General features: G+C 48.1%; 1 pseudogene; it reads left to right on the forward strand.

Moving 5' to 3' along the window:
• The first annotated feature begins 18,926 nt into the window (after positions 1–18,926).
• LOC126545652 (uncharacterized) lies at positions 18,927–23,570 on the forward strand (annotated as a pseudogene).
• Positions 23,571–24,423: the final 853 nt, after the last annotated feature.

Raw genomic sequence — 24,423 nt, forward strand, 5'->3', positions numbered from 1 at the left:
CACCCATATACAAAGGTATAACTTTAACAGTTTTCATTGAAGTCGGTATTATACCCCTGGGAATGATACTATTAAGGATAAGTAGTAGGACACCTTTAATCGCTTCAAAATTTCTTCACAATTCAGAAACAGTGCGGCCGTCATGACCAGGAGATTTGCTACGTTTAAGACTGAAAAGTATACACCTTAAGTCACTTTCGGTAATGTCAGGAAGGAAAGCAGATTCCATCACACTGGGAGGCACAGGACAGTCGGTAGGCGGGCTACGAGATGCACCAGAGACCAGAGAAAATAGTTTGTTAAAGTCATTAGCAATGCTCTGTCCATCTTTATGGAAATGAGATATGAAATATATATCATTATAAAGAGCAACGCTCACTCCTTTCTAGTTATTTACCAATAACCATGTTTTCTTGCTGTTAAAGCGTGCGTCGTTAAACTGAGACCTAAAGTGGTTGCGCTTGGGCAGACGGATCATGACATTACCTCGGTTTCGTTCATGTTTAAACTACAGTGGTAGTTCAGAACAGTTTGGAGCACGTCTCAATGAAGCCCAGAGCAGATCTTTCTCTTTAATGGCTTCCAGTACTACGGGGGACATCCACTTATGGTCTAAATTTTCTTGCTTAACGATCACCATGTGTGAAGATTCGGCTTTGTGTGAGCGAAAAACCTCGACGAAACTGTCATAAGTCTGCAGGGGACACATTGTAAATAAAAGAATCCCAATCATACTTTGCTATACTTTCATCAAAGCGCTTATAATCAAGTACTGATACGTTTTGCTGGCTGCGCAAAGGCGCAAGGTGGCTGGAACCATCCGCTAACGAGCAGTAGACGAAATAGTGGTCTACAAGCTTGACTTCAACCACAGCAGACCGCACCAACAGGTTTTGAGAACGCATGTTTATGTGGTCGATGCGAGACGAGACCAGCTGCCCAGATAAGTATTTCTCACGTGTCGGGCTGTGGATTTTAGTCTCTAGTCCCCACTTTGATAAAGTGTCAAGATAATCTGCGACCGTTGGCACAGTTGGGCGTTGAATATCGATATTCATATCCCCGATAATGCACACGTGTTCTTCACTGGAAAATGATGATATTGCAGAATCAAGCTCAGCTAAAAAGATTCCACCATTACAACACGGAGGGCGGTAAATTATGAGTAGAATCAACGGCAACCAAGGTGCACTTAGGCGGAGCGCAACTTCTTCTGCTTGAGTAAAAGGAATACCAATTTCAGAAACTGACCAAGAATCTAACAAAAACTGCGATTCCTCCGCCTGTTCGTTGTAGACGAGTGTAAGAATGTAACTCGTAGCCTGCCAGCGAGAAATGTGATAACACATCTGACGAAACGTTCACTTCCGTGAGAGCAACAACGTAAAAATTTGAATGAAACGGGTGAGCTGGGGAACAAAAATTGTCCCAATGTTTCCGTATACTGCGAATATTACCATGAGTAAACGGAAATAAATTGCGTGTGTGATGCTTAAAGAACTTCTGGACTTGAGAAAAATTGGAAGACTTCACGAAACCAATGTCAGACATGGTTATGTTAGTTTTTCAAGATCCGAAAGCTTGTTGATACAAATGAGAGGTGCGCCTTCGGAATGTTTTGCAAGGACCTTCCCATTTTTGGTCCAAACGAACTTGCCGGACGGAACAACTCGCGATTAGCCCGAGACAGGTGATCGTTGAAAAACAGCCGAGGAGACTGATCGTCAAGCACCAAATCAGGAAGGCCTTTCCGGGCCCCGAGCCATTTCTGCTTAACAGAAATTGAGCGAGTTTGCACTAGAATCGGTAGAATATAGTTGCCTCGCGATGGCAGCCGATGTACTGCCGAGATATCTGCTTGTTGACAATCGGTTATGTTTAGCTTGCCTGCCAAACTACTTAAGAAAGAGTGTAAGTTTTCATGAGATTTGACGGGAAGGCCGTGAATCTCCAAGTTACATCTTCTGCTGTATTGTTCGAGGTCATTTATTTCCGCGCTCATCCTGTCAATCACCTGTGTCTGGGAAACTACTGTTGAAGCGAGCGATTGAACTTGTGATCGAAGGTCTCCAAGCTCAGTCTGATTAGTGGCCACTGTAGCAAGCACCGAGTCATAATTTGACGAAAGAAAATCAATAGCGGACTGTATGTGCTCGACTGCCGAAGCAACCTTTTCGCTAGTTTCCTTGACAAACAATAGTTTCTCAATTTTCACCATCAGTGTTGAAACAGTTGTAGTCAAAGAATCTAGTTTCATATTGAGACTCGTATTCAGGTAAACAGGATTCAGGTTCATATTGAGGTAAACTGGCTGTATTAACGCTGGCGTGATGAAGTGAGGAAGCCGCGACAAGCGATCGCGTCTCGCTGCTTCCAGCCACAATGCGTTTCCAGAGCAAAATTTGCGCAATCTTCAACACTAAGCTGCGCGGGTGCAGTGCCCACGAAGCCACTACCCACCGCGGCGCACGTCAGCGGCCTTTCGTTAGGAGTGTTCCTACAATTTCTATCGCAATAATAAAAAAATTAAGCGAATGTCGACTATAAAACGCCAGTAAATATAGAATGACGATATGGGGATGCAGCAGTCTCGTAATCTTGTCCAGTGCGTCGCGCACACATGTCAGCACATACGCTGGCCGAAATGATAGCAAATGCGAGAACTGAAGCAGCAGGTTCGTCAACCACCCTGTGTGTGAGGTGCTGCCATTGAAATACTAATGCCTACAATATAGCTACGTTATTCGAAACCTCCGCGGTTATACGATTCTTGCATACGATGTTACGCAAACACAACTCAAACGGTAGACGAAGCTTAAGCGACACGGTAAATCATCTGACAGAAACTTAATTAACAGTCAAAAGAGGCAAACGTTCTCCATTACTGAAAAATAGTATTATTTGGTTCTACGTGCCAACACTACGATCTGATTATGAAACACGCCATAGTGGGGGACTACGGAATTATGTGGACCATCTGGGGTTCTTAAAGTGCACGTAAATCTAAGTACACGGGTGTTTTAACATTTCGCCCACATCGAAATGCGGACGCCGTGGCCGGGACTACATTACTAAAAACACGGCAACGTGCGAATTCGGAGCAATAGTCTAATAAACGTAAACGTTTCGATCGTTACAGATAGCTGAGACGCAAGCTTGACACCTCACCAACATACTAGCATGCACCCGAGAACGAGTAAATAAGCAGCAGTTCACAAGAAGTCGCCCAAAGTTTTGTTAAAAATTCAGCAGCGCAGCCAGCCAACCATCATGTGCAGCAAGTGCTGCGATCGCTATACAAATGCTCACAAACGTTTACTTACCTCAACCGTACGCCGTTTTACGATCACTCTCGTAGTCGCGGTTATGCAAAGAAAACTCAAACGGCAGACGAAGCTCAAGCGACACGGTTAATAAGTGAGCGCGGGCGCGTGACGCAAATTTAGCAGTCAACAAATATCGACAAACGTTCCCCATTAATAATACAAAACAATACGACCACATGCGAACGAGCTACAGTATAAGTAGCGTAAATGTGTAGATCGTTACCGCAAGCTAAGAAATAAGCTTCATCTTATTACCATCACATCATTATCATCATGATCATTACCACCACTTATTGGCCTTGGAAATCATCGCTGACGGCGCTGGAACTGCCTCAGCCCTGAGCCCTTTCGTAAATACTGTTGCAAATGCGGAATTAAAAGTGTCAGCCCATTCAGTATCGGTAATTGTCTCGTGTGAGTCATTGGTGAGCGTAATAGTGTGAACAGGATGAGGATTTATTACTTGCCAAAATTGTCTTGGGTTAGTGCGCAGCAAACTCGGGAGTGCAGTGCCGTAAAAGGAACGCTTTGCGCTGCGGATTGCAGTCAGATATTCGTTTTCAGCTTTGTAGTAGGTTTCCCATCGATGCGAGTTCCCGTTATTTGTAGCCACTCGGTAAAGACGTTTCATTTTATTTTCTAGTTTTTTTAAGGCGTTAGTAAACCAAGGTTTTTGATTATTGGGGCGAATGTGAACTTTAGGAATATATTTGTTAGCCAAATCTGTTAACTTATCCTTAAACATCGACCAGTTATGGAATATTGACCGATTGCGATACGCCGCTTCAAACGTGGGGAAGAAGGTCTCAAGTTCGCGGTTAATTGCGTCATAGTCACCCTTTTCGTAAAGCCTTATAGTTTTCTTATGTGTCTTATTTGGTGTTACAGGAAAAGAGAAAGTAGCATGAATGACTTTATGGTCACTAATTCCTCGAAGGTGTGTAATTGATGAGAGGGTACTGGGATCATTAGTCAGGATGAGGTCCAGAATGGTTGCGGATTCTGGTGTGACACGCGTTGGCTCCGAAACTAATTGTGTTAGATTAAAGTTCAAACAAATGTCGATGAAATTCCTTGTCTCTGGGGGACCTACTATTGAAGAATATGTTAAGTTGCTCCAGTCTATATTTGGGAAATTAAAGTCCCCGAAAAGTAAGATGGAGGCATTAGGGTAGATGGTCGTTAGTTGTATTAAATTGTTATTGAGCTCCCCACAGAATTCAGGATATGGCTTCTGGAAAGCGACAGCGCAACTCGTGAATCGACCATCAACTTATTGGCCTTGGAAATCATCGCTGACGGCGCTGGAACTGCCTCAGCCCTCCCCCCAGACGGTCCTCACTGAGCCACGAACGTCAACACTTGTGCCTGGTATAAAGCAGGCCTGCAACGGGTCGCTTGGCAGTGGGCACGGCAGCAGCGTCAGAATACCGCCTAACAATCCGCTCCTATTGTGAATCCAGACGCTCGTGATTCTGGTGTTTCAACCAACGGCACCAACGGGATCCCCATCGACCCCAGATGCGCAGCAGATATGGCTTCTGGATATCGACGGCGCAACTCGTGAATCACCATCAACTTATTGGCCTTGGAAATCATAGCTGACGGCGGTGGAACTGCGTCAGCCCTCCCCCCGGACGTCCTCACTGCGCCACGAACGTCAACACTTGTGCCTGGTATAAAGCTGGCCTTCAACGGGTCGCTCGGCAGTGGGCACGGCAGCAGCGTCAGAATGACACCTAACAATCCGCTCCTATTTTGTATCCAGGTGAGAAAGAATGTTCGAAAATGCTTCCGCAGTAAGTATGTATTCCTCATTTTGCTGCCGTGCCCACGGCTCGTGTGCGACCTGGTTGGCCATTCCTGTGCTTCTTGCTGCTTCTGGGTGGCGATTTCGAGTCCAACCCGCGACCCACACTTGAAGAGCTGGCCGCTCAACTGAAGCTTATCGCGGGTGAAATAAAAAATGGCAGAGCAGAGACGAATAAAAAACTCAATGCGCTTGATAAAAAGCTAGAGAAAATTGCTAGCCTTGAGACTAAAGTGACTGACTGTGTGAACAGAGTAGCTGAACTTGAATGTAGTATGGAAATTACGGCCAAAAAACTAGATGCCCTCGAAAATGGAGGCCGTCGTTCTAATCTTATTGTATATGGTGTTGAGGAACCAGAAAACGAGTCGACGCAAGTACTCGAAACAACTGTAGTTAAGGAAATTTTCGAGAATGTACTTGGCGTAACGATATCGGGAGTCGAACGCCTTCACCGTCTTGGTAGGCCAAAGCAGGGCGATGAGCAAAAATCCAGGCCTGTCATAATGAAGATTGTTGACTACCAAGACAAAACAAACATTATGAAAAACTGCTCAAAATTGAAAGGCTCCACAATTTCCGTCGGTGAGGATTTTTGCCAGTCTATCCGAGAAATTAGAAGGAAGCTGTGGGCTCACACCAAAGAAAATCGTGATCGACAGGAAAAAGTACGCCTTGTGTATGATAAGGTTAATGTAGAAGGAAGGCTCTTTTCTTGGCACGAAAGCAGCAATAAAGTGATAGCAGTAACAAAAACGCCAAGGAAAAGGCAATGAAAAAAGATGTACCAAGCGAACCAGGTATCACGAGACGCTCAAGTCGGCAACAATAATCAACATAAGTGCTCGCAGACTCGTTAATAAAGTAGATCAGCTAGAAGCAATACTCGTGGCACATATCGTCAGTATCACAGAAACGTGGCTGCATTCCGGTATTTCTGATAAGGAAGTTGTACCCCCAGGATATGCGATAGTGCGCAAAGACAGGGAATCACGTGGTGGGGGTGTCGCGCTTCTTTGTAAGAAAGGGATCCGCTTTTCTACTATGCCCGACGTAAGAAATACTGAAGCTCTGTGGTGCAGCGTGCATCTTCAAGATACGATCGGTAAAGTGGGCGTCCTCTACAGGCCCCCGAATGCTGAAAGTGTGTGCCTTGATTCTTTACTTGACTATATGCAATCGCACGTGCACGGGGGCTCGATTGTACTTGCTGGTGATTTCAACCTTCAGAGATTGAGTGGTGTTCCCTTATCCCTGAAACAAAAGCTCAAAGCATCCTACTGGACATTATGCTTGGCTTTAATCTTGATTAGTTTGTTTCCGTCCCAACTCGTGTACAGGGAACGTCATCCTCAATCTTGGACCTCGTCTTTGTCAGTTACAGTCTTCCTATAAATGAGTCGGGAGTAGACATACTTGATGGACTATCCAACCACAAAATGGTCTTATGCTCATTACCATTCACTAGCCCACCTACATTACGTGGCCAATTAACGCAAATACCCGCCTTTAACAAAGCCAATGATGACGCTATAATGACGTACCTTGAACACGAGTACCCTGAATTTCATGATTTTTGTACCGATGAACGTTATAGTATCGATGCGGTTTGGCTAAAATTGAAGTTTCATGTCATGCATTGTATGCGTAATTTCGTCCCAGCTGTGTACAAATCAACTGACAAACGCAATCCGTGGATCACGCGTGAAATAATTCATACTAAACGTAAAATCAAGAGGTTACCAAAAACTAGCAAGCAAGGGAATGTTTCAGGCTACCGTTCTCAAGTAAATTCCCTTACTAGATTACTTAAGGAACAAGTGCGTAACGCTAAACAGAAATTCTGTGGCTCTACATTGCTCGAGTTTATTAAGAATGCGCCTGACAAATTCTGGCAGTATATGAATGCTAAGCCGACTAATCCAGCTTCACCAGATGCGCTAGATCAGGCTAGAGCTCATGACTTTAACGACTATTTTTGTTCGGTTTTCACAGCTGATAATGGTACTGCGAAAATAAATCCTTCCTTTTACAATCGGGATTATCTATTGGTAGGCACGCCTACTTTATCGGAGGCACGCATCCTTTCGCTCCTATTAGGCATCAATGAAAAGAAAAGTAGTGGTCCAGACGCGATTCCCAACAGCTTTTTGAAACGGTACGAGGAGCCAGTCAGCAAATATCTTTATCTCATATATTCCAAATTTTTGAAAGACTGTTGCCTTCCTGCTCAATGAAAACTGCTCAAATTACTCCCGTACTCAAATCAGGTAATGCAGCGTCTCCTTCTAAATTCCGGCCTATTTCTATCACTTGCACTTGCAGCAAAATTCAAGAACACATTGTATTAAAATTTCTAATAAGTTTTATTGAGTCAAACAATATCCTCCACATGCATCAGCATGGCTTTATATCTGGATTATCCACTTTTACACAGCTTGTCGAAACACTGCATGACCTGGCCCTCGGCATTAACGAGCGCATTCAAACTGACGTCATTTTTCTCGATTTCTCGAAGGCTTTTGACTGCGTCTCGCATACTAAACTGCTCCTTAAACTTCATTACATATTAGGTGATGGCCCAATTTTCCAATGGATTAATAATTACTTAACTGGCCGCTACCAATTTGTACAGTACGGCTCTCGCTCCTCCCACCTTGCTCCAGTGTTATCAGGTGTTCCCCAGGGATCTGTGTTAGCTCCAGTTTGGTTTTTTATTATTTATAAATGACATAACTAACTATGCTGACGTGAAACTCAGGCTCTTTGCTGATGACTGCATGCTCTATAATGAAGTACGACACCGCGATGACCAGGTGAAATTAAATAATGCCTTAAATAAAATAGCTCAGTGGTGTGTAGATTGGCAAATGACAATAAACATTGATAAAACCGTATTCTTGTCCATTACAAATAAAGTGTCTAAGCTTGATTTCCCATACCATTTTAACGATGTGCCACTTCGAAGTGTAAACCAGTATGAATACCTAGGCCTCATAATATCGTTTAATCTCGGCTGGACAGAGCACGTGCGTCAAGTGTCAAATAAAGCATTAAACAAACTGTTCTTCATTAAACGGGCCTTGTCATATTCTACACATGAAACAAAGCTTCTAGCATACGTCACTTTTGTCCGCCCAGTCTTAGAATACGCCAATACTGTGTGGTTTCCTCACACTGCGAACGATATCGCCATTTTGGAAAGGGTGCAGCGGAAAGCGGTGCGTTTTATCTTTAACAGCTACGGACGCCTTGACTCGACTACTGCTCTGTTACAGCGACTACTGCTGTTACAGCTACCCTTGAAAGTCGCGCTTTTTCGGCTCAAATTTGTGTACCAACTATTGCATAGACCATTCCGTATAAACCCTGACTCTTACTTGAAATTGCGTGATACTAGACCGACCAGAAGACGGCATGCATGGGAAGTTGTAGAATATCCGTTCATTAATAATACGTTTCGCTATTCTTTCTTCCCACGCTCAATTCGGGAATGGAATACACTGGATGTAGTCGCAAAACAGCAGCCAACACTGGAAAAATTTATGGATTTAATTGAGCATGCTGTTTCAGCCTAAAACTTGTCAATATAAGTAAGTAAATTGCTTTCGCTATGCAATCCATCCCGATTCAGTTTGTGATAGGAAAGCACTTGCCTACATTTTTTGTTCTGTGAATTTTGTAGTTGAATGATGCCTTCTACTCTGCGTTTTTTTAGTTTTCCTGCTGGTCGATGTACATTGGCTTCGTTGTATGTATTATTATGTATAAATGTGCTACTGCTATTCTTGAATAGTCTCCAATCATTATGTGCTGTTTTTCTATAGAATGTTTTACTAGTGTTCATTGATGTGACTTGTTGCTCACCCCTGTAAAAATCCCCATGGGGGATTGACACTATTCTATAAATAAATAAATAAATAAATAAAATAACAGCCTTTATCCGACCACACGCAAATACCCAGCAGCCTAAGAAGGCGGCCAAAAGTTTCGTTATTTAGAAAAATGTGGATGGCATTATTTGGCACGAATATACAAGGGTGCTAAAGTTCAGTAGTGCGGCCGGCTAATTAACTATCAGGTGCATCATACCAGCCGTAAAGACAAGCGTGGCAAAGTTCAGCAGTACGGCGGGCCAATTATCCATCACGTGCAAAAAGTGCTCCGATCGTTATACAGATGCCTACATCTGTATTGCACGTGCGATGTTCACGTACAAACCTGCATGCTTATTCTTTCACTCCAAGGTCAGCGAAAATCTGTTCCATCATCCTTTAAAACCAGGATTTCCACTTTTTGAGTAGAGTCCCACCCATCTTTGTAACGCCCTACGTGACATTCAGAGTATAGAAATAAATGAGTAAAAGAAATTCAGTTAAACCATCCTTACGCATTTTTTACGAATGCTGTCGCGTTCGTTAAGTAAACAAAACACCAATGGCAGACGAAGCTTAAGCCACACGGCTGCTCAGTACGAGCGCGTGATAGATTCAACTTTCACAAACTCTCATAATAAAAAAATGCGACCACGTGCGGAAACGCTAATCAGCGCGCACGTTTCGTCATTACAGAGCTGAGACGTGAAGTTGACCTTAACACCATACTAGCATGCAGCTGGTTCACGTGTAAATAAGCACAAGTCTAAGAAGTCACCAAGATATTTCGTTATTACGACAACGTGAATGACACTGTTAGCCAGAAACAATACCAGCCTTAAATGCACGCGTGGTTAAATTCAGCAGCGCGACCGGCCAACGGGCAGCCAATTCTCCGATCGCGATACAAACCCCAGCAAACGTTCTATTATTCCGAACGTACGCAGTTTTACGGTTACTTTGGCTATCCCTGTTTACGCAAACAAAACGCCAACAGAACACCTATCGAAGCTTAAGCGACACGATTATCACTAAGAGCACGCGAAAGAATCAGCAAATTGAGAAGATTTCACTGTTACGTACTAAACAATGCGACCACGTGCGAACGAGCAATTAAGTCGGCAGAAATGTTTTATTCGTCACTCACAGACAGCCGAGGAGCAAATTTCTTTTCATATCCACATCTTACTAGCATCCGATCACGTCTAAGTAAGCAGAAATCAACAAGTGGCCGTAAAATTTCGTTAGTCCAAGCAAATTGCACAGCACTGTTAGAAAAAGCAATATAACAGCCATAAAAACAGGCGTATTAAAATTCAGCAGCGTTGCGGCCATAATGTGCAGTAAGTGCCCCGACCATGATACAAATGCGTACAAAATTTCAGCTATTTCAACCTTCCGCAGTTGTATGCAGGACGGCCCGTGGGCTGGAGCCGCGGAGGCCGAAGTGGGCCGGGAGGTGTTCGCATAAAACAATGGGCTGTCCGCGACAGCCGATCTTATACACGCCTGGCACGCGTCGGCGAGACCCAACCCACGGACCAGCCTGGGTTCTAGCTTTGGTGTCGCCGTTGCCGCTTTGGTGTCCTGGAGGCGCCGCCAATATGGTAAATAATGACACCTTGTTTCAATTAGTAAAAAAAACGCGACTCAATAAATATTATTTCGGGCCGCAATCACTTGTGGGCACAGGCTGAAATTCAGAAGCGGCAGAACGACGTCGTTATTAGTAACAGTGACTGGCGTATGCGGAAAATTAACGTTCCTGTTCAAAAGCACATCGATGATGGGGCGAAGCACATATTCACCGTCAGGAACCTGTAGTTGGGCGGCCAGAGTGACGTGAGTAACTGCCTCGGGTGACAGGCGTACATCGTGAAGCGAGCACAAATGCGGTGGGGCGGTGCTCGGAGCATCGGCGTCTTGAGGCAGTTCCAACTAAAGGTAGAGTGTATAAGCGCGACTGGACGAGGACGAAGAAAGAAACAGATACACAGACACAGCGCTTCACTTTCAACTATAGATTTTATTTTCGCACGCGTCGATAAATATATACCGTGCGAGCGGAAACAAACGTAACAGCAAAAAGAACATTGAGTGGTAGATTTCGTTGAAACGGACACGTGTGCAAGGCAACGGAAAAAAAGAAAAAACATGTACTACAATCGTCACAAAGACAGGCCAAGGAATCGTATCTCCTTTTCCGATAGTGACACCGAAGGCTTGCTTACGCACTTTTGCTCTAATTTCGCTATCTCGTAGGCCTCTACAATCTCCCTCGTCATCCTGCTATGAGCCTTATACAGAACGGAAGTGCTTTCAAACATGGGCTTGCAGGAACAATCTCGGCAGTGAATACCCAAATGACCCGAGATTACCTTAGTGACGTTATAGTGATGCTCCTTTAATCTCTCGTTGATGCATCTGCCGGTTTGACCAATATACGTACTTCCGCATGAAAGTGGGATGGCATAGACAACGTTATGAGTACAGGTTACAAATTGTTTGCGATGTTTGGTAGAACATGAGTGCCTTTTGTTATTTTCTGTGTTAATCTGTTTGCATAGCTTCTGTAGACGCTCAGGGGCAAAGAAAACCACGTCTACTCCCGATTTCGCCGCTATTCTTCCGAGATTATGTGAAATGCAATGAATGTATGATACCACAGCAACTTTCTTCGCTCTAGCATTGGTGCTGCTTGCATTCGACGAGTTTTTGCACTTTTTGCTTAAGCCCTCCGTGACAGAAGTTAGCATGCGCATCGGGTCCCCAGAATCTGCCAGGCGCTTGGCCTGCTCTTTGAAACTGGCTTCCATTTTGTGGTCACATGACTTCGTCACATGACTTCAGCAGGCCAAGCGCCTGGCAGATTCTGGTTACCCGATGCGCATGCTAACTTCTGTCGCGGAGGGCTTAAGCAAAAAGTGCAAAAACTCGTCGAATGCAAGCAGCACCAATGCTAGAGCGAAGAAAGTTGCTGTGGTACCATACATTCATTGCATTTCACATAATCTCAGAAGAATAGCGGCGAAATCGGGAGTAGATGTGGTTTTCTCTGCCCCTGAGCGTCTACAGAAGCTATGCAAACAGATTAACACAGAAAATAACAAAAGGCACTCATGTTCTACCAAACATCGCAAACAATTTGTAACCTGTACTCATAACGTTGTCTATGCCATCCCACTTTCATGCGGAAGTACGTATATTGGTCAAACCGGCAGATGCATCAACGAGAGATTAAAGGAGCATCACTATAACGTCACTAAGGTAATCTCGGGTCATTTGGGTATTCACTGCCGAGATTGTTCCTGCAAGCCCATGTTTGAAAGCACTTCCGTTCTGTATAAGGCTCATAGCAGGATGACGAGGGAGATTGTAGAGGCCTACGAGATAGCGAAATTAGAGCAAAAGTGCGTAAGCAAGCCTTCGGTGTCACTATCGGAAAAGGAGATACGATTCCTTGGTCTGTCTTTGTGACGATTGTAGTACATGTTTTTTCTTTTTTTCCGTTGCCTTGCACACGTGTCCGGTTCAACGAAATCTACCACTCAATGTTCTTTTTGCTGTTACGTTTGTTTCCGCTCGCACGGTATATATTTATCGACGCGTGCGAAAATAAAATCTATAGTTGAAAGTGAAGCGCTGTGTCTGTGTATCTGTTTCTTTCTTCGTCCTCGTCCAGTCGCGCTTATACACTCTGCCATGGATTCTAACCAACTAGCCCGCCAGCGTGTTTTATCCAACTAAAGAACGCCGGTCGTGCAGTCAATGAGAGCAGAACGAATGGATAAAAAGTCCAATCGAAGGATAACGTCCTGAGGGCAGTTGTGGATCACAGTAAAAAGAACAGAAGTAGGGCGGCCGGCTATGCTTAAACGCGCAGTACACATTCGAAGAACCAGCACGCCGCCGTCGGCCTCACAAAGCACTCCGACAGCTGCTGGGGTGACGAGCTTGTTTAACCGTCTACGTAGGCTGGCACGCATCACAAATACGGGGGCTCCAGTGTCAACGAGTGCTTGTACAGGTACGTCGTCTATTTTAACGTCAATTGCACCTCTCCTTGTGGGCACAGACAGTGGATTTGTTGCAGTAGTAGGCAATGTAGCACTACCTCCGAGGGCCGCATTCCTTAGTTTTCCGAAAGAGTGCGGCCGAAAGCCACAGGGGACGAAACGCGACGCGGCTGCGGCGAACGGGAAGGTGGGTGACGTGTTTGCGGTGAACGAGTCTGGTGTCCGCGCGGCGATGGTGAGCGACTGTACCACGTGTTCCTAGCAGAGTTGTCGGCGCTGTTGGACTCGGCGGTGGGCGAAACATTGCAAGCATTTGCATCAAAACGGTTCAGGTTGGTCGGCGCGTGAGGTGCGGAGGGCCACGAGTTGCGACAGTATCGGGCGACATGAACAATGCAGCGGCCGGCGAAACATATCGGCTGGTCGTCCGCAGTTCTGCACTCAGTCGGGTTGCGATAGCGCGGAAAGAAGCGTCGGGGTGGAGCGAAAATAGTAGAAGGGAGTTCGTTAGCTCTGGAATTGGCGACATCACATACAGAATGTAACCAATGTTCTCAAGGTCCTGGTGGACGATGGTTTGTAAGAAGGAAACTGAAGAAATGGTAGCATCAGGGCTACGCGAGCAGAAAGCTGTGGGCGCCATTGCATCCAGTTCATGTCGAACGATTCGCAACACGTCCCCTGACACGTGCGGGTTGAACTTCACACGTCAACGTTGCGGCAGTATTCTGAAGTCTGGCGAATGTTGCAAGACGCGTCGGCTTTTGGCCTGCTTGAATTGTTGGCACTCTTTAATGATAGCATCAACTGTAGAGCCGCTTTTGAACATCAGCAGATTAAAGGCGTCGTCAGCAATGCCCTTCAGCACGTGCCCGACCTTCTCAGGTTCCATCATGTAGTGATCAATTTCACGACGAAGTGCCAGCACGTCCTGGATGTACGAGACATTGGACTGCGCGGGGGACTGGGCCCGGGAGGCCAGTTCTTCTTTAGCGGCATTTTACGGCCGGCTGGTTTGCCAAACAACTCTGTCAACGTCTCTTTGCATTGGTCCCAGCTGGTTAGCTCCTCTTCGCGGTTTTCGTACCACACCTTTGCCGTGCAACTTAGGTAGAACAACAGGTTAGCTAGCGTAAGCGTGGGGTCCCATCTGTTGATTCCACTGACACGTTCGTACATAGCCTCCCACTCTTCAACGTCGGCGCCATCGGTCCCGCAATAAGTTCCGGGATCCTTAGGTTGCACAACCACAATCGAAGGTGACAGCGACGTAGCTGGCGACGGTGTAGGCGGCAACGACGTTGATCCCGCGTGCTCACCATCATTCATGGCGCGGCCGGTGATGCGACGTCTACTGCGGAGTTCCGTTTCCCGCCGTGGTACCCCGCACCTACACCAATATGTTACGGGGATGTTGTGAGCATAGAAAGACTGTATTTACAATATTGTTACGGTGAAGAGAAGGAAGAAGTTGAATTATACTAGAGGAAGACGAAATCTTGCAGTTGCCTGACCGCCATATACCTCACTTGTAAATATTGTCACGTGGTGGTGACGTTGAAGAAAACACAGTAGCAATACTGTGAACAAGAAAACTAACTTTTATTGGGCGAACCTGTGCCCACAAAACAGGCTACACTTATAGCGCAACGATAGCGGCGAACACGCTCGGCGATCGTCGAAAATCTGCTCAGCGGGTCAAGCGCGTCGGCTTTTATAGAGCAGTCGTCGAATGTTCCAGACTAATCGTTTGGACCCGCGTGCTTTCCACAAAGTTCTACACCATTCGCGCTACGCGATGAAATCAGATAACACAAGGTTCGGCGACAACAGACAGCCGGGTAGAAGCATCGATAACATTCCAGAAACGTCGGATACATGCAGGCGCGTCCCGCGCTGTGCGATTGCATTTGTTAAGCGGCGAAACGTGGTCGCCCGATAAAGATAAGTACACGTGTCATTACCCCCCTCTTAAAAAGCATCGCCCCGATGCTGCTAACAAACGAAAGTAACAAAGAAAAGCACTCGTAGCAAAGAAAACAACAAACTAAGGAAGTTCGTCAGCGTCCGTAAAATGGTTTAAGGCGCACCACGTGGACCACTTCAGATCGTGCGCGGCGCCGTTGTGAGTGCGAAATGCCGTCTGGCACGACCTCATAGTCTAGTGCGCCAATACGTCGGATGACCTTGTAGGGTCCGAAATAGCGTCGCAGCAGCTTCTCACTGAGTCCTCGCCGGCGTATCGGGGTCCATACCCAAACACGGTCGCCGGGCTGGTACTCGACGAAGCGTCGTCGGATGTTGTAGTGTCGGCTGTCGGTATGCTGCTGGGTCTTGATCCGTAGGCGGGCGAGCTGTCGGGCTTCTTCGGCGCGCTGGAGATAGCTAGCGACGTCAACATTCTCTTCGTCAGTGACGTGGGGCAGCATGGCGTCGAGCGTCGTCGTCGGGTTCCTGCCGTAAACCAGCTTAAACGGCGTGATCTGTGTTGTTTCTTGCACCGCCGTGTTGTAAGCGAATGTTACGTACGGCAGGACGGCATCCCAGGTCTTGTGTTCGACGTCGACGTACATCGCTAGCATGTCGGCGAGGGTCTTATTCAGCCGCTCCGTAAGACCATTCGTCTGCGGGTGGTAGGCCGTGGTTCTCCTGTGCGTTGTCTGACTGTATTTCAGAATGGCTTGGGTGAGCTCCGCTGTAAAGGCCGTTCCTCTGTCGGTGATGAGGACTTCTGGGGCGCCATGTCGAAGCAGGATGTTTTCGACAAAGAATTTCGCCACTTCGGCTGCGCTACCTTTCGGCAGTGCTTTAGTTTCAGCGAAGCGGGTGAGGTAGTCTGTCGCCACGACGATCCACTTATTTCCGGTTGTTGACGTCGGAAAGGGTCCCAGCAAGTCCATCCCGATCTGCTGGAATGGTCGGCAAGGAGGCTCGATTGGCTGTAGTAATCCGGCTGGCCTTGTCGGCGGTGTCTTGCGTCGCTGACAGTCTCGGCATGTTCTGACATAACGGGCGACGTCGGCGGTCAGGCGCGGCCAATAATACTTTTCTTGTATCCTCGATAGTGTCCGGGAAAAACCGAGGTGTCCAGCGGTCGGATCGTCATGTAGGCATCTCCACCAGCACCTCCACCAGATGTCACGTGGTGGTGACGTTGAAGAAAACACAGTAGCAATACTGTGAACAAGAAAACTAACTTTTATTGGGCGAACCTGTGCCCACAAAACAGGCTACACTTATAGCGCAACGATAGCGGCGAACACGCTCGGCGATCGTCGAAAATCTGCTCAGCGGGTCAAGCGCGTCGGCTTTTATAGAGCAGTCGTCGAATGTTCCAGACTAATCGTTTGGACCCGCGTGCTTTCCACAAAGTTCTACACCATTCGCGCTACGCGATGAAATCAGATAACACAAGGTTCGGCGACAACAGACAGCCGGGTAGAAGCATCGATAACATTCCAGAAACGTCGGATACATGCAGGCGCGTCCCGCGCTGTGCGATTGCATTTGTTAAGCGGCGAAACGTGGTCGCCCGATAAAGATAAGTACACGTGTCAATATACATTATTTTACACTCGTGGGCCTGCTTTCCTCCTGCAACATTTTGGTGGAAGGTGCGGGGTACAATCACAGAACTTCGCAGCGGACCTCATCTACCTGCCGCCACAATGGCAAATCAACCGACACAAGCGACAACACCTCAGCAGCCCGTGCCGACGGTCATCCTCACTCATCCGCGGGACCCAGGGACATTTTGTGGCACGGACAACGCCGACGTTGAGGACTGGCTTACGATGTGGGAGCGAGTGTGCGACAACCACAGGTGGGATCCAACAATGATGCTAGCAAACGTGATATTTTATCTAAGAGGAACGGCGAAGTAATGGTACGACACACACGAAGGTGACTTAATGAGCTGGGATGTCTGCAAAGAAAAAATGCGAGACCTGTTTGGCAGACCTGTCGGTCGTCAGCTGGCAGAAAAAAAAGAACTTGCGTGCCACGCTCAGACGTCCACAGAATCCTATGTCATGTACATACAGGATGTGCTGGCCCTCTGTCGCAAGGCTGATAACAACATGACCGAGGCAGAGAAGATTGGTCACATAGTGAAAGGTATTGCAGGCGATGCCTTCAATCTACTGATGTGTAAGGATTGTGCTACTGTGGATGCAATTATAAAGGAGTGCTGGCGCTTCGAACAAGCAAAGGGCCGCCGCGTCGCTCAAACTTTCGACCGATTGCCCAATACCGCCACATCTTCTTGCGAAGAGCCGCCGCGGTACGTTCAGCCCACAGGCCCAGAAGATATCACGCGCATTGTTCGCCGTGAGCTTGAGGCCATGGCTCCGGCTCCAGTTCGTTCCGACTGTCGGGAGAGCGTGCCCGCTATCTCCCTTATACAAGCAGTCGTTCGGTGGGAAATAGCAAGTTTGGGCTTTCCGTCTCTCTGCTCGGTCAGCCATACAAACACCTACCAGATTTCTCCTGCCGCTCGCTCCCAGACGCAAAGCTTTCCGCCGCTCCGTCGCAACCCAGCTGACTGGCGCACAGCGGAAGATAAACCCATCTGTTTTGATTGCTCCGGTATTGGACACATCGCCCGTCATTTCCGCAACCACTGGTCGTCGCCTCCTCGGTGGTCGTCTCGGAGTTACTACCGCCAAGTACCGAACAATCGTACTTTCTCGCCCTATACGCCGACTAGGAGCATCGATGCCGACAGTGCTCCACCAAGATCCAGCCGCTCCCCGTCTCCGCAAGGTTGTAGGTCCCGTTCGCCTCTCGTTCACCGCTCTTCGTCCCCTTCTGCAACCGGTCGCTTTGCTTCGGGAAACTAGGCGGTGCAGCTCCGGGAGGTGAAGCTGCAACTCCGACCCCGCCCACAAATCCTCTGTTGACCCTGCCTACATGTGGAAACCTACTGGACATTGAAGTTGATGGTGTTCCTGTTAGATCTGTCGTTGATACAGGAGCGCAGCTTTCAATTCTAAGCGCTGCTCTCCGCCGAAGGCTCAAAGAGGTTCTGACACCCACAGTACCGGGCACTATGCGAGTCGCCAATGGGAGTATTTCACCTGTCCTTGGAATGTGCACAGCACGTGTGACCATTGGGGGCCATTATACCGTTGTTCTCTTTATCGTCCTTGAACACTGTCTGCACGACCTAATTCTCGGCCTCGACTTCCTTTGGAAACACTTTGCCCAAATTGACTGCTCTGCAGGTGTTGTACAGTTGGATCTGCCGCTTCCTGCCGACGCAACAACTTGTGCTTCACACCGCTTATGTTCTGCTGAGTTTGCAAGGCTGTCTCCACAAGCGGCTATAAATGTCCTCCTGACGCCCTGTCCTCCCGTACCTGATGGCGAGTACGTCGTGTCGCCGCTTACTGACGTGGTTTTGTCGCGCAATATTGCCCTGCCAAGCACCTTAATCCGGATCCGCGAAAACTGCACTCGCGTGCCCATCCTCAATTTTGTATTTTCATCGCATGTGCTGCCACGCGGTATCGCCATAGAGCATATCACTCCTTTGGAAAAATTTGAGATTTCTTTTTTGACCTCTGAATCCTTCCTCAGTACCAGCGGACCTTTTGCAACGGCCAACCAAGATAGCAACATTGTGCAAACGAAGAGAGCAGCGCAGCTATAAATACGTCCCTTCTTATCAATAAAGCATTCTTCTTGTAGCCACGACCGTGTGCATTACGCCCGATACATGGTGTCAGAAGTGGGATCGCTCACGGCACCATGACCGACCTGCGCCCGCCTGAGCCACTGCGAGTGGGCGACAACGCTGCAGCGTCCTGGCAGACATTCAAGCAACGCATCGAGCTGTACCTGATAGCAACTGAGCCCACGAAGCCAGGCAGTAAGGAGCAGAAAGCTGCAATTTTTTTGCATGTTGCGGGTCAAGAAGCAATTGACGTGTTTAATACTCTGAACCTATCACCAGAGGAAGCTAAAGACTACGACGTTTTGGTTAAAGCATTTGAAAACTACTGCTTGCCTAAGTGTAATGAAACTTATGAGCGATATGTGTTTCGCTCGCGTCGTCAGGCACACGGAGAGCCATTCGAACAGTTCTTTCGGGATCTGCAACTAAAAGCAAGAACGTGCAACTTCGGAGATTTACGAAATTCCATGCTGCGGGATCAAATTGTCTATGGCATTTGCAGCTCTTCCCTGCGAGAAAAGCTTCTTCGAAAGAGAGACCTGACCCTAGCCACAGCGGTGGAATGCTGCAAAGCTGAGGAACTTGCCGAATCGCAAAATAGGGCGTGGACGGAGGAAAACAAGATTGAACCTGTATTACGAACGCAAGCTAAACACGGACGCCAAAAATGCCGGTATTGCAACTTCTCGCATGCGCCAAGGAAGTGTCCGGCGTACGGCAAAACATGCAACAAGTGCACGAAGCCTAATCACTTTGCCGCCTGCTGTACGGGCAAGCGAGCAGCCGTTGATGACGTGGTCGAAGGAGCGGAGAGTGATAATGACTTCGACGTTCTGGAGATCAGGACGACGGAAAGCAAGCGTGGTCCCGAAAGTCGCGACTGGATTGTAAGAACGAGCATTGAAGGAACTGATGTGCAGCTTAAGGCCGACACGGGAGCACAGGCTAACTTGTTGCCGCGTTCGCTGTTCAAAAGGCTCGGAACTAGACAGGAGCCGTACCCCACGAGGAGCATCCTGCGCCATTACGGGGGCGGCGAAATACCGCACAGTGGAAAAGTTCGCCTCGCCGTGCAGTTAGGCAAGCGGCGTGTGCTGCTTGAGTTCTTCATAGTAAAGAAGAAGCAAGCTATTCTGGGCCTCGGGGCAAGTGACCAACTTGGTCTGGTCAACAGAGTGAACTCGGTGGGCAGCAGCGAGACATACGTAAGCCTAAAGCAGGCATTCCCAAGGCTATTCACGGGCATAGGCAGGACGCGGCGCGAGTACAAAATGGTGCTCCGGAAGGACGCTGTCCCGGTGGTTCAGCCAACCCGGCGTGTGCCTTACGCCCTCAAGAAGCCGCTTAAGAAAGAACTTGACCGGATGAATGCTGCGAACATCATCGAGAAGGTAGAAGAACCGTCAGACTGGGTAAGTCCCTTGGTTATCGTGAGGAAGAAAAATGGAGACTTAAGAGTATGCATGGACCCGCGGGCAATTAATAGGGCGATGAAGAGAGAGCACTTTCAGTTGCCATGCCGGGAAGAAATCGAAGGTGATCTAGCGCATGCAGAGTATTTCAGCAGACTCGATGCAAACAGTGGGTTCCATCAAATTCCCCTCGACAAAAAAACATCAGAAATCTGCACATTCAGTTCACCGTTTGGTCGGTATCGGTATCTCAGACTGCCATTCGGTATTACATCTGCACCCGAAGTTTTCCAGCGCACAATGAGCCAGATATTCGACGACCTCCCGGGAACACGGGTGTACATTGACGATGTGCTAGTGTGGGGTTCTACGCGAAAGGAGCACGATGAACGCCTGTACAAAGCGCTGGAAAGGGCACAGGCAGAGGGCCTAACTTTGAATGCAGAAAAGTGCCTTTTTGGACGTACTGAAATCAGCTTCTTGGGTGATAAGATTAGTTCCAAAGGTATTGAGCCAAATCCCGACCTGATAAAGTGCCTTTTAAACCACCCTCCGCCAACGACCAAGAAAGACGTTCAACGCTTGCTTGGCACCGTGAACTATTTCGGGAAATACTTGCCACTGTTGTCAGCCCACACTGAGGCCCTGCGCAGTTTGATTAGAAACGACACACTTTTCGAGTGGACGCATGTTCACGAGCGTGAGTGGGTGCTGCTCAAAAAGATGCTGACGGAAGCACCCGTCCTGGCTATCTTTAATCCCGAGCTTTCCACGAAACTGTCGACGGATGCGTCAGCATTTGCACTCGGAGCAGTGCTTTTCCAACAACATAGAAAAGACTGGCGCCCGGTAGGCTACGCATCGCGAGCACTCACAGAAACTGAGCGAAGGTACGCCCAAATAGAAAAAGAGGCCCTGGGCATAACATTCGGCTGTGAAAAGTTTAATGATTATGTTATTGGAAGACATGTCGTTATCGAAACCGACCACAACCCATTATTGGCTATTTCAAAGAAAGAAATAGGCGACATGCCACCCCGTCTGCAACGACTATTTCTTCGACTGCTGAAGTACGAGTTTGAGTTGCAGTATGTTCCAGGCAGCAAATTGGTTGTTGCCGACACGCTGTCACGAATCCCATCGCAGAAACAACCAGAAAAAGGCTCAACGAACGTTGAAGTTCATGCCGGGGCGTTCTGACTGCCGTTGTTGGACCAGCCACCCTATCTCGTCTGCAGGCAGCAACGGCCAGTGATGCAACGACGCAAGACGTCATTTCCAGCCTGCAGTCGTCAATACCTGTAGAAGGTGAGCTCAAGTCCTTCGCACAAGAACTTTCTGTAGTCAACGGAGTACTCCTCAAGGGAACTAAAGTATTCGTACCTGCAAGCATGCGAACAGAGATGCTGCGACGAGTGCACCAAGGGCATCTCGGCTTAGGAAAATGCAAATCGAGGGCTCACAAGTTGATGTATTGGCCAGGAATGTCAACAGATATTGCCCACTTCATTGACAGGTGTGACGTTTGCAAGAAGTTTGCGTATCGACAGCCTGACGAGCCCCTGTGCCAACGCACCGTTCCAGACATGCCATGGGTGAGGGTTGGTACAGATCTTTTTCAACACGCCGGAAAGCATTATTTAGTTGTCTATGACGCCTACTCTAAGTTTCTAGAAGTCGAGCATCTCAAGGATACCTCTGCAACGACTGTCATCCATAAACTACGTCAGATCTTTGCAAGGCATGGATTACCACTAGAAGTTTGCAGTGATGGTGGCCCGCAGTTCACGTCAAAAGAGTTTGAAGATTTTGCGGCTCGTTATGACTTTGTTCATACGATTTCAAATCCCTGTTTTCCCAGGTCCAATGGACTCGCCGAGAAGGGCGTACAAGTGGTCAAGCGGCTTCTTGGCAAGACTGAGAGCAAGAAAGAGGACTTCTATTTGGGCCTTCTCAATTACAGGGTGTGTCCTCTCGAGGATGGCCGATCACCATCGGAACTGCTAATGGGACGAAGTCTCAGAACGCTACTTCCAGATTTTTCAGTGTCATCATCAGGTCCCGTCCAAAAGCATGTCCAAGCAAGGACCACAGGAAGAACACTAACTCCACTACTGAAGGGAGACGTCGTCCGCATCCTCGGAAATGGTAGATGGGAAATCAAGGCGCAAGTCCAAGATCTCGTGGCCCCAAGGTCGTATACCGTTCTGACAGAGGATGGCCGGGTTTTCCGTCGAAATAGACAGCACCTTCGCAAAACATCAGAAGCGTTCCATCGAGCCATCCATTACGAGGCGGACGACTGCGACGACACCCCCGATTCATCTTCGAGCGCAGCCTCGCTGCAGCCGCCTGAACCTTCGCAGGCCGCACCGGATCGACCACCAGCGGGCACATCCGGCCCACCTAACATCCCAGATTCACTAAGGCGGTCTACCAGACCGCGAAGACCACCAGATCGCCTGGCCTACACGCACGGATCCGGCAGACTGAAACAACCTAGGAGTGTTGACTGCTACTCTTCGATGTTGAGTGCTTTCCGTGTTTTCAGTGTTTCCATTCTTCGAAGAAAGGAGGATGCAACGGCCAACCAAGATAGCAACACTGCGCAAACGAAGAGAGCAGCGCAGCTATAAATACGTCCCTTCTTATCAATAAAGCATTCTTCTTGTAGCCACGACCGTGTGCATTACGCCCGATACACTTTGTCGCCCACTCCTCCGTACTCGACGCCTGCGGACGATGTTTCTAAGATGATCGCCCCTGACCTTCCCTCCGAGCAAACAGCAGCTCTTCGTCACCTTCTGTCATTTTATCGGGACATCTTCGATTTGGACGACTGTCCACTTGGCCAAACATCTGTTGTCACGCATCGCATCAACACCGGTGATGGCAGCCCCATTTATAGGCGGCCATATTGTGTCTCCGCAACAGAAAGGGTCATCATACAGAAAGAGGTAGACAGGATGATGGACAAGGACATCATTAAACCTTCCGGTAGCCCGTGAGCATCACCGGTTGTCTTAGTAAAGAAAAAAAGACAACTCGTGGTGCTTCTGCGTTGACTACCGTCACCTCAACAGGATAACAAAGAAGGATGTTTATCCCCTGCCTCGCATTGATGACGCTCTTGACTGCCTTCACGGATCCCAATACTTTTTATCAATTGACCTCCGCTCCAGCTATTGGCAGATTAGCGTCGATGAGATGGACCGCGAGAAAACAGCATTCGTCACGCCGGACGGTCTGTACCAATTTAAAGTCATGCCCTTTGGATTATGCAATGCGCCAGCTACATTCGAGCGCATGATCGACTCTTTCTTGCGCGGCTTGAAGTGGTCTACATGCCTCTGTTACCTCGACGATGCGATTGCGTTTTCGCCGAACTTTGAGAGCCACCTGCAGCGCCTCACAACCATACTATCCGTGTTTCACAGGGCTCGCCTTCAGCTAAACTCCTCCAAGTGCCATTTCGGTCGCCGTGAAATTAACATGCTCGGCCATCTCGTAAACGCCGCCGGAATCCAACCTGATCCACAGAAAGTTCACGCCGTGCGAAATTTTCCTGTACCTTGTTCAAGAAACTATGTCCGTAGTTTTCTGGGCTTACGCTCTTATTTCCGGCGATTTGTGAAAAATTTTGCCGACATCGCTCACCCTCTCACTGACCTTCTTAAGAAAGACGTCTCTTTCTCTTGGGGACCACTGCAGAAGAAAGCCTTCTCTACCCTGAATGAGCGGCCTACAACTTCCCCAATTCTGTCACACTTTGACCCTTCTGCGCCCACTGAAGTACGAACTGACGCGAGTGGTCATGGCATCGGCGCTGTCCTCGCTCAGCGTCAACAAGGCCAAGACCGTGTCATTGCTTACGCTAGCCACCTTTCCACGTGCAAGCGAAATTACTCCATTAGTGAGAGAGAATGTCTCGCGCTCGTATGGGTGGTCGCGAAATTTCGGCCGAACCTTTTCGGTCGGAGCTTCTGCGTCGTAACCGATCATCACGCCCTCTGCTGGCTTTCCTCTTTGAAGGACCCAACTGGACGACTTGCACGTTGGGCGTTGCGTCGACAAGAATATACTTTTTCTATTATATATAAGTCAGGGCGCCTGCATAAAGATGCTGACTGCCTGTCCCGCAATCCCGTGGATCAACCGAACGATACCAATGCAGACTCGGAGATCAGTGTTCTATCCCTCTCCGGCTTCCTCCATATTGGCGACGAGTAGTGCAAAGATCCTGTTCTTCGAACACTTATGGAACGCCTAAGCTCCTCGCCCAATGACCCGTCCCTCCGTAAGTTCAC

This window comes from Dermacentor andersoni, chromosome 1, assembly GCF_023375885.2.
Source record: "Dermacentor andersoni chromosome 1, qqDerAnde1_hic_scaffold, whole genome shotgun sequence".
In the NCBI taxonomy this organism is placed as follows: Eukaryota; Metazoa; Arthropoda; class Arachnida; order Ixodida; family Ixodidae; genus Dermacentor; species Dermacentor andersoni.